Genomic DNA, 11073 nt, shown 5'->3' on the forward strand with positions numbered 1-11073 from the left:
AGTTGGTACAGCGTTGATGTTCCGGACGATCCGATGTTCAGATCGGAAATCGGGCACAAAGTGTCCGCATTCGATGTATAAAATGGTTTTATGGATGGCTGAGAGAGATTTGTAGGAGATGCAGCTAGGGAAGTTTGGGAGGTTGACGAGGTTCAATAACAGGATAATCAAAATGGGGCTCATCGCTCATCGATTAGTTTTGGTGTTCGTCTGTGGATGTGGATAAAACGATTGATACTCCACAGATTAACATCCGATGCATTAATAATATAATCGAGAAAGTAGTTATACATTTTCTGTATCAATTCAATGCTTAAAGTGTCTGATAACAAGCTTCAAACACCCTATTGATCGGAAGAAATTTCCGAGGATATTTGATCGTTTTGCTCCGGATCAGTCGGTGGTTTATTTTTGTTTTGCTTGAAATCAGCTTTGATTGATATAAACGTCATGCAGGCCAAGCCTTTTAACAGCACTGTGAGGCTTCTTATTCGGCTCATAGACACTGGGTTTACAAGCACTATAGCATAGCGTCATATACTAATATACGGCTTATTTCAGTGCTTACTATTTATAATGCCTGAGAACATTTGAAAATTTTCTATAGAGCCTATTGACACGGAAAAGCTTTTTTATGACCTTTAGACAGCTTACGACAGGGCTTAGTGGTTACTTGGGTAATTATGATGAAAAAAATGTATTTGTAACAATAGATTTGCAAACACTATGGTGTTTATTTGGATCTTTCCAAAAGCGAATTTTCGGCGTTAGACCTTTTCAGCAGTCCGGCCAAACGAAAAAGCTACTCGATGTGGGTGAAAACACGAGAAGACTCTTTTTGATTCTGATTTGGTGGGGACCAAGGTGGGGACTCGCCTCTGGTGTTATTTGTCGAATTGTCCATCTGGTGTTTCCGTGATTGGCGTGCAGTTGCGGAAGCACCTTTTCTGGTACAGTAGACGTTCGATAACTGCAACATGTTTACGTTTCACTTAGCGAACGAAAATCCGATAACTGCAATGTCTGACAGTGTCAACAAACCATCAACTGACGTTGAATGAACGTAAACTTCATCCGACTGTTCATTTGGGCTAACATCCCGGATAAAAAATTACCATTCATTACATGGTAAATATTATTAACAAATGATTGGTTTTATTGTTGGCAATAAAACACATAGTAGATATATTGTTACTTTTTACAATAGAAATCAAGCCCATATAGTTCGTACAATAAGTCAACATTAGCTTTATTAGTGACTAATTGATTCGATTGTTTTTCAATAGTTCTATAATAATTTAAAGTTACTATCAGTAAAAATTACCCAGGTAACCACTAAGCACTGTTCTGAGCATTATAACAGCCATATAACAGCTTTTCAGTGCTAAATAGCTCTATATAAGCATTCCTAATGCTTATGGGCACTATAACCAGTAAGAACTAAATTAAGCCCTGTAAGCCTATATAAAGCCTACAAGCTGTAAAGAAGTTTGTCAGTGCTGTCACAGGGCTTGGAGCACATGACGTTTATATCAATCAAAATAGATTTCGACCAAAACAGACTCGAGTCGGTCATGATCAATACATTTTAAACATCCATGTGGGAATGTTTATCGGAATGGTGTTGTTAAATAGATAATGGAATCTGGTTATGTTAATTATTCCATTTTTTTTTCAATCAAGACAAACTCCAGCTCGTTTCCCTATTCTTCTGAAACGTTTCCCGAAAATTTATATAAACATTGCATCTCCTGCTTCATTTCCTGCGTTCGTCACCACCAACCCAAGTAACCACTAAGCCGTAAAAATTGGCACCAAGTTGGTTCTATATTCACATGAAGAGCAATGTTAACAGAGCTTACCAGAACTACATCCTATAATAGATCTGCTTAAAAGCCAATTTTGGCGAAATATTCGGCTGATATACGGCCAGCTTCAATCTGCGTACCAAGTCTCTGGTGGAAGAGTTGTCAAATGAGAGTCAGAAAAAAAAAACAAAAAAAAGAAAGTTATTTACCTTCTTTTTTTTTGTTCTGGATGTTTTTTCCATTGAAGTTTTTTTTTCGATTTTTACGGCCTGACCCAGATTCGATCTGATATCCTCGGGATTGTTATTTCTAAGTGGATTTCGTCACATTTCCCATCTGCTCCATCGATGAACCAACAGATCGGTTGGCTCAGCACCGTATTTAAAGAAAAGCAGACAAGTTGGTACAGCGTTGATGTTCCGGACGATCCGATGTTCAGATCGGAAATCGGGCACAAAGTGTCCGCATTCGATGTATAAAATGGTTTTATGGATGGCTGAGAGAGATTTGTAGGAGATGCAGCTAGGGAAGTTTGGGAGGTTGACGAGGTTCAATAACAGGATAATCAAAATGGGGCTCATCGCTCATCGATTAGTTTTGGTGTTCGTCTGTGGATGTGGATAAAACGATTGATACTCCACAGATTAACATCCGATGCATTAATAATATAATCGAGAAAGTAGTTATACATTTTCTGTATCAATTCAATGCTTAAAGTGTCTGATAACAAGCTTCAAACACCCTATTGATCGGAAGAAATTTCCGAGGATATTTGATCGTTTTGCTCCGGATCAGTCGGTGGTTTATTTTTGTTTTGCTTGAAATCAGCTTTGATTGATATAAACGTCATGCAGGCCAAGCCTTTTAACAGCACTGTGAGGCTTCTTATTCGGCTCATAGACACTGGGTTTACAAGCACTATAGCATAGCGTCATATACTAATATACGGCTTATTTCAGTGCTTACTATTTATAATGCCTGAGAACATTTGAAAATTTTCTATAGAGCCTATTGACACGGAAAAGCTTTTTTATGACCTTTAGACAGCTTACGACAGGGCTTAGTGGTTACTTGGGAAGCTTACCACTGAATCATCCTCATCCCATATCATTTTCAACCCTCGAAATGCCCAAACTGTTTTGTTTTTCATGGTTTAAATACTAGTTTGCGTAACTCTTCAGGAGCCGAACAGCCTGTGGTCCATATCGTTCGCTGATTTCTGTGTAGAATGATGTGCGTGTATTCGTCGCCATTGCAGATTTGGGAAAATATTCGACTGGGATTTTTGATAGCTACGGAGTTTTTTCGGCTTTCAGTCACGGGAAAAAGCGTTGATAATTTTATATCATTGCCAACGTTTCGATCCTTGGGTTGGATCTTCCTCAGGGCCTGTATTTATTGAAGCATATCTGTTAGTTGTGTTTAGAATTGTTAGTTTTGTCCTCTACTCACTCGATCTTAATCAACTTGTAAAGATCGTACTTTGCACACGATCGTTTGTCTGGTTTTTATTCCATAAAACACTGCACCTTTTCCGCTGTAGATTTTAATAAAATGCTTAATGGTTCTAACGGGATTGATGTTATGAACTTACTTCATCACCAGCACCCCAGTAGGATGTTGGGTGGGTGGTACGAATCGGGAGAAATTCGAAAACTAGAAATCAGCGGAACACAAGAATGCGGCTGTTATCAATCGCCGTTCGGGTTTAACTGTGGGGTGTGTATCTTTTGGTGTTATTTGGGTGGTAGGGTTTGTTAGTGTAGGTTAGGGTGTTGGATCAGCTGTTTCTCGTCGGTTATTTTGGATTGTTGACGACGCACTCCTCTCTGCTCTTTGGTTTTTGATTTGAGCGAGGAGGTGTGCGTACGCACAGCTTAAGTTGTCGGTATCAGTCCGATGGTTGACCGTGTTGGAGGTGGTCGTGATGTGACACATCTCCAACACTTGCAGAGCCTGTTTCTTATGTGTTGTATCGACGATGGAGGGGTTGCTGATATTGAATCGGTGTTGTTGCTCAATGCAGTGCTGGATTAGCGCAGATTTTTCCTGGAGCTGCAGTATTTCTGGATCCGTGTATTGGTGGCCTTCCGATAATCTTCGCTCTAGTGTGTTTACGTGTGTTTGATGTCCGTACATTCGGTTCCTCAGCTTGTTCGTTGTCATTCCAATGTATGTACTTGGGCAGTCTTTACAGTCGATCCGGTATACGACGTTACATTTGCTGAGATCGGATACCGGATCTTTTGCATTTTTATACAGATGTCCTACTGTGTTTCTGTAACTGTGAGAGATCCCTATTGCTGTGTTGCTCTTGTGGAGTATTCTCTTGATGCTTGAGCTGAGACCATGAACATATGGAATTGAACGGTAGGTTGCTGGTTTCTCCGGGTTGTCTGTACGAGGTGGTTGATGAAGGAATCGGTTGATAAGAGTGCGAGGGTAATCGTTTTTGCTGAGGTGCTGATGAATGAGTATGTCTTGTTCTTCTCTACTCCGAGTGGAACACACCGTTCAGCGATCCACTGTCCAAATTCTGTAAATCTGCCGTCAACATCACCAAGAAGTTTATCAAAACAAACCCAGATGTCTTGATCACCGAAGCAGACAAGGGCAACCGCACCGTCATAATGAGCCTAGCAGAATACGACAGTAAACTCGCTCAGCTGATAGGCGACACCAACACGTACAAGCAGGTGAGCTCAGATCCGACGGGTGGATACGAACGGAAAAACAACAACATCGTACACAGACTACACGCACTCAAACTGATAGACACCCGAACAAAATACACACTCACTAGCTACAACGCTGTATGCCCCCGAATATATGGACAACCCAAAGCACACAAGCCTGATTTACCGCTCAGGCCAGTGGTCCCCAACATAACGTCCCCCACGTACCATCTTTGCAAATACATTGCCGATATACTCCAGAGATCCTTCAAAAGCCAGTACAACGCGGTCGACTCAAAAACGTTTTGCGAATATGCCAATCAACTAACGATACCACCGGATCACGTGCTAGTGTCATTCGATGCGGTGTCATTGTTTACAAACGTAACGAAAGAGGTGGTCATCCATGACATAATCTCCATGTGGGATGAAATACGAGGGAACACCAACATAAATTTGGATTTGTTCCTCGAAATTGTTGATTTCTGCATAGGAGCCAGTTGCTTCTGTTTCCGGCAAAAATTCTATGTCCAAATATCAGGCACAGCTATGGGGAGCCCACTCTCCCCCATTCTTGCCGACATAGTGATGGAGAATTTGTTGAGAAGAGCTACAACAGCGGCCAATATTCTCCCGGAGCTTATCCGAAAATACGTTGACGATTTATTCCTGGTTTTACATAAAGACCAGGTGAATGCGGTGTTGGCAACCTTCAACTCACAAAACCCGAGGATATTGTTCATATGCGAAGTTGAAGAAAATGGACGACTACCATTTCTCGATTTGCTAGTGATACGGCAAGAGGACGGTAGCGTTAAAACCGACTGGTATGCCAAACCAATATCATCCGGCAGGATTCTTAACTATTTCTCCTTCCATCCGAGCGATCAAAAACTGGCGGTGGTCAACAATTTCATCGACAGGGTCCGTAGGTTGAGCACCACTCGGAGTAGAGAAGAACAAGACATACTCATTCATCAGCACCTCCTCGCTCAAATCAAAAACCAAAGAGCAGAGAGGAGTGCGTCGTCAACAATCCAAAATAACCGACGAGAAACAGCTGATCCAACACCCTAACCTACACTAACAAACCCTACCACCCAAATAACACCAAAAGATACACACCCCACAGTTAAACCCGAACGGCGATTGATAACAGCCGCATTCTTGTGTTCCGCTGATTTCTAGTTTTCGAATTTCTCCCGATTCGTACCACCCACCCAACATCCTACTGGGGTGCTGGTGATGAAGTAAGTTCATAACATCAATCCCGTTAGAACCATTAAGCATTTTATTAAAATCTACAGCGGAAAAGGTGCAGTGTTTTATGGAATAAAAACCAGACAAACGATCGTGTGCAAAGTACGATCTTTACAAGTTGATTAAGATCGAGTGAGTAGAGGACAAAACTAACAATTCTAAACACAACTAACAGATATGCTTCAATAAATACAGGCCCTGAGGAAGATCCAACCCAAGGATCGAAACGTTGGCAATGATATAAAATTATCAACGCTTTTTCCCGTGACTGAAAGCCGAAAAAACTCCGTAGCTATCAAAAATCCCAGTCGAATATTTTCCCAAATCTGCAATGGCGACGAATACACGCACATCATTCTACACAGAAATCAGCGAACGATATGGACCACAGGCTGTTCGGCTCCTGAAGAGTTACGCAAACAGCAACACAAAGCTAGGTAACATGCAAATACTAGTTTGATCACACCATTCCCATGGTGCATTGGTGGAGCAGATGAGAAAGGGAACAGACTTGGACTTGATCAGGAACCCGGAGGACAACAGCTAGAATCTGGATGAAGTAGCAAAAAAGCAACTTCAATGGAAGCGAAGGAAGTTAGAAAAGAACAGGAGATAAACAAAATATTTTTTTTCTTTTTTCTTTGTCTCACTTTTGACAACTTTCGCTCCAGAGACTTGGTACGATATTTCAAAGTTGGCCGTATATCAGCCGAATAATTCGCCAAAAGTGGCTTTTGAGCAGCTCTATAAGAGGATATAGAACCAATTAGCTCTGTTAGCCAGGTTCTACATTCGACTATAGAGCCGATTTAATGCCATTTTTACGGCTTAATGGTTACTTGGGTAATTTAAGTTGTTTTTAAATAGTTGCAAAAGTGCCTGCAAAGTTCTCATGGACTTTTTTTTAAAGAGTTTATTTCTCAATTACACTTAAAAGCAATTCGTAACAAATAAATAACAATAAATATTATTGTTGCTTGGATCATGTTTGTATAATCAAATACAAAATCACTTGACATAATTTTTTATAGTTTTCGTTTTAAATTTAAGTACAGTAGATGTTTCGGTTATCGAATGTTATTCGCTAAAACACGGCTGACAGACGTCAAGCCGTGTTGGCAGAGGAAGCTCTCAATGAATAACTGAGGAAGTACTTATAGGAAACTAGCTGAAAAGCAGGTTTAGCCAAGTGAGGATGTTACGACAAGAAAAAGAAGAACAATGATTTTTCTAATGTTTTCCAATAAATTAAAGGAATCTAGTAAATAGTAAACTACCATTGATAACAATACAAATACAATTAGTTTAATGGGGTCAATTGAACCGATGTTAAAATAAACATGCAATAATATTTGTTGTTATGTAAACAACACCGCTAGCCATCATGGTTTCCCATAGCGGAAATCATCATGGTTACAGGTCGCAAGCCCTGGCAAAGTGTGGAACGTTTTGATGGCTGTGATCCCTGACCATCATGTAATCAAAATCCCAGGGATACTCAAGTGACCATACTGTTGGGTTGTGGGGGTTGCGTGTGTGGGGTGCATATATTGACAAGCATTGCTATGGATCGTCAGGGCTGAGTAGGAGCGGGGAATGGATCTACGATTGCTGAATTGCGATTATACCTACTGGTATAGTCGTGGTTCAACAGTGGTGGCGCCGCTTTTCGCTTGTGTTCGGCCTAGGTGGTTTGTTTAGGCGGTGCGGGTAGGTCTGTATGTACTTCGTACGTGCAGTGCGAACGGCTTCAGCATTGTGGTTACTTGGGTAGTGTAGGATAATTGGGTTTGGGACTGAGGGGGTCGTCATTGACTCTGCCGACACCATTGAGTGGTCATTGTTGGCGGTTGTGTTGGTGACGATTTCTTCAGCTTTATAATCTCATTTATACCACGCACAAACTTTGGGAAGAGGGACTGCTTTGTAATGCAAGAGAGGGTTTTAAACTCTGCGTAACGGGTTGGGTGAGGTCATGCAGATAGAAGCAACCCAGGTGACCGTGCGGCTCGGGTCGTGATGGATGCATGAGTGCAGTGTGTGTGGGGTGCGCTACCCTGTGGATGCAGTTGAGTCCGGGTTGGAGTGGAAAGAGACCCTTCTCTACCCCAGATCGGTTTCGGTTGTGCGGGCGGGGTAGTGTTTGTCTTATGTGTGACGTGTTGTGCGTGATTTGCGGCCCGAGCTGCGTGGTTACTTGGGAAGTATTTGCTCTGCAATCTACATTTTGGTTTTAAGGTGAAGCTATGGCTGGGCTGTGCCTCGGATCTGTTGGACGCAGGTCGGAAGAACTGGTGGTGGTTTGTGCTGGAGGGTTTGCTCGATTGGTTATTCACTGGTGATGGCTAGTCGATCGACTGTTCGCGCAGCCTGTCATTTGGTTCTTGGGGTTTGTGCTCTCGAGGTCCGGGGCGTTGCTTCATTGTATCTTCACTTTAATACTAATATTCCTTGTTTGATTAATTGACTATTATGTACAGGCGCTTAACTCATTCTATTTCATAGATTACCAGATTTAAGGGTAATGGTTCAATAGGGCGATAGCAATCAGAGTGGATTAGAACGAGTTGGCGCCTACAATACACCAACACTAACACACATACACCAATACTTACACGCACACATGCACCTACAACTAGCTGTAAAAGACCAGTGGGCGGGACAATGGTGCCTACCCAACAGTTGTAGGTGGGGTGTTTGGCTTAGCTACATGACTTGGTCCGGCAAGCCCATAAACATCAATTAGTAGACGTATTGCCTAGTGAAAAGACAACGCAGATGGGCAAAAGCCAGGGCATGCGTTGATAATAGCAGAATAGCAGAATAGCAGAATAGCAGAATAATATTTGTTGTTATGTAAACAGATTTCGCCTCTAAAGAATTTATATTTCTCGGTAACATTTTTCTCCAGCATTTACAGATACCAATGACCACATGAATTGTGAACGATTTATGTTATGGATCATACGACCTGAGGTCTGACTTGTGATGTTTGGCAGTTATTTGAAAAGATTGAAGATAGATCTTATCAACAGTTGCCAAGCAATACATACCAGACAGACATCAGAGTGTTTGATTCTTATCATAAAATGTGCATGTCATTCTGGCGGACGTTAGTGCTCGTAAATGCTGGATATAAATGTTAGCGGGAAATATAAATTCTATGGATTTTCAAAAGCGAAAACTGCTTACAAATAACAACAAATATTATTGTATTTTAATTGTAACAACGATTCATTTGACGCCATTCAATTAATTGTATTTGTATTGTCAGAACAATGAAAACCCGCATAGTGAAATACAATTTGTATCACAGTCCACACAGTATGTCTCCTTTATCTGTTACTATTACTGTACCACGAACAGTTGCTTTTCTGTTGAAATCATGAAACTCGAAGCATTCGATCACAAAGAACGGTTTATGTAGCCCATTCCAAGCTGTTACAACATATAATATTGTGCAGAAATGGTCAAATAATATAAGGATGAAAACTCGGGAGGCATGGTGGCAATATAGAATGACCTTTTCTCAAACGGTTTGTGATTATATTTGCGCAACACACTTACACCTGTGTATTTCACTGTATGTCACTTAAATTCGACAGTTTGTCAAATAGTTGCATATATTGGTATTTGTAACGCCCGGACTTTGCAGTTTGCAGATCTTTATTTTATAGAAAAAAAAAAACAAAATCTTTCGCGCTGTCGCTTGCCAATTGAGTGAAAAATAATTTGGAATTCGCTGCGGTTAACGGCTTGAAGTGCCTGCTAGGCGGTCTACATTATACAGAGGTAGGTTTTGCGTGATTATTTTATTTTGTTTTTGTTGGTATGTATAACTCATTGAATTAATTATTTCACAGAGTTCGCGTACTTTGCGGGGTTCCGCATAAAGTCGGGTACCTAGTTCCCGCTCCAGCAGACATCACCTTGGACATCATCATTGCCCATCCGATCGGAATCACCCGAAGTGCTCGAGGAGGTGGTTTCATGAACTCGGATTTATACGTTGAGGACATTCGGACAAAAGTGATGCGTTTTGGACGGGGTCTTGAGGATGAGATCGAGGATAAATATGAATGATTGAATAAAAAAAATCACCGGAAATAATTAGCTTTTTATTTTAACGGTTTCAATACAATATAACCATATGCCATACATTTTAAATACCATAGACGACAATAAATCAATAATACCACATACATTGATCATTTTTATTCCTGTTTTATTGTTTAACTGCTCTTTAACCGTTTGTTATGCAGTGCATTTTTTGAAAAAGTGGATAATAAATTGACCGTATCCTTTACTGTTTTGCGAAAAATTTGTTCGAGAAAATGAGCGATTTTTTATGGTAACCTATCTTAACCGCCTATTCCACATACTGTAATTTGGCGGATTACCATTTGTCAAACTGGCAAATCTGTACATGGAATGGTTATCTTACTGTTATCTCGGACAGTTTGGTGAATGGGTAAATGGCAATTACTAATAGTCATCTACAGTATGAGAAACGTTGCATTTACAGTTGGTGATTATGCGGGAAAACATTAAGATATATTGTTATCTTTTGAAAATTGCCCTAAAAATGTCTCATAAAAACACAATACATTCTATTGTTTTTCGCGAAAAAGTGTATGAAAATTTTCTCAAAATTTTATGGTTAAGATACATAACGACCACCATTTTTTATTGTAAAAGTGCCATTTACCATTCGCCGAATGGTATAGAACAATTGGGGTGATGGTAAGTGTGCCGTGTAAATTACAATATGTTTAATGGTGAATATTTTTCGAAAAATGGTGTTGTAACAATAAAATTTATCGTATTTTTATGATACTTTTTATCAGGGATGGCGCATCATTTTGACATTTGGCGGTGCGATAACTGCAAATTTGTTGCACTTACCGGACTTGCAGTTAGAAAGCATTGCAGTTAAACCGTTTGCACCGACCGAACGTCTACTGTACTTCATGCCGGAGTTTTCTACCTGGCAGACCACGGTGACGCGTTTTTGCTTAACGACCAGCACCTCCACTTGAGCATAGCTATATAAAAAAAAACGTTGATTCATATCAAATGCAATTTTATCACTCAAAAACTAATAAATACTTACGACCAGGAGACATAAAATATCGACCTAGATATCGACCGTAAACTCGGCTAGCAACAAAAGCCTTTCTTCTTGCTCCCAAGCTTGCTCCACCATTTTTCCGTTAAAGAAAATTTTTGAACGTTTTGAAATATAAATCGGTACACTCAAAATTTATATTCAGTTAACATAGGTTGTAAATGTATCATTTTTAGAACTTATAGCTGTGCATATAAAAAAT

The 11073-nt window shown here is 40.3% G+C and overlaps 1 long non-coding RNA gene across 1 annotated transcript; it reads right to left on the reverse strand.

Annotated features, from left to right (window-relative positions):
- Nucleotides 1–3045: 3045 nt before the first annotated feature.
- Nucleotides 3046–4212, reverse strand: LOC134286145 (uncharacterized). Its single transcript, XR_009996851.1, has 3 exons — nt 3403–4212; nt 3261–3345; nt 3046–3197 (listed from the first exon to the last, which is right to left on the reverse strand). It is a non-coding gene; the product is annotated as an uncharacterized LOC134286145 (long non-coding RNA).
- Between the last annotated feature and the right edge of the window lie 6861 nt (nt 4213–11073).

The sequence above is a fragment of the Aedes albopictus genome, chromosome 1 (assembly GCF_035046485.1).
Source record: "Aedes albopictus strain Foshan chromosome 1, AalbF5, whole genome shotgun sequence".
Classification (NCBI taxonomy): domain Eukaryota; kingdom Metazoa; phylum Arthropoda; class Insecta; order Diptera; family Culicidae; genus Aedes; species Aedes albopictus.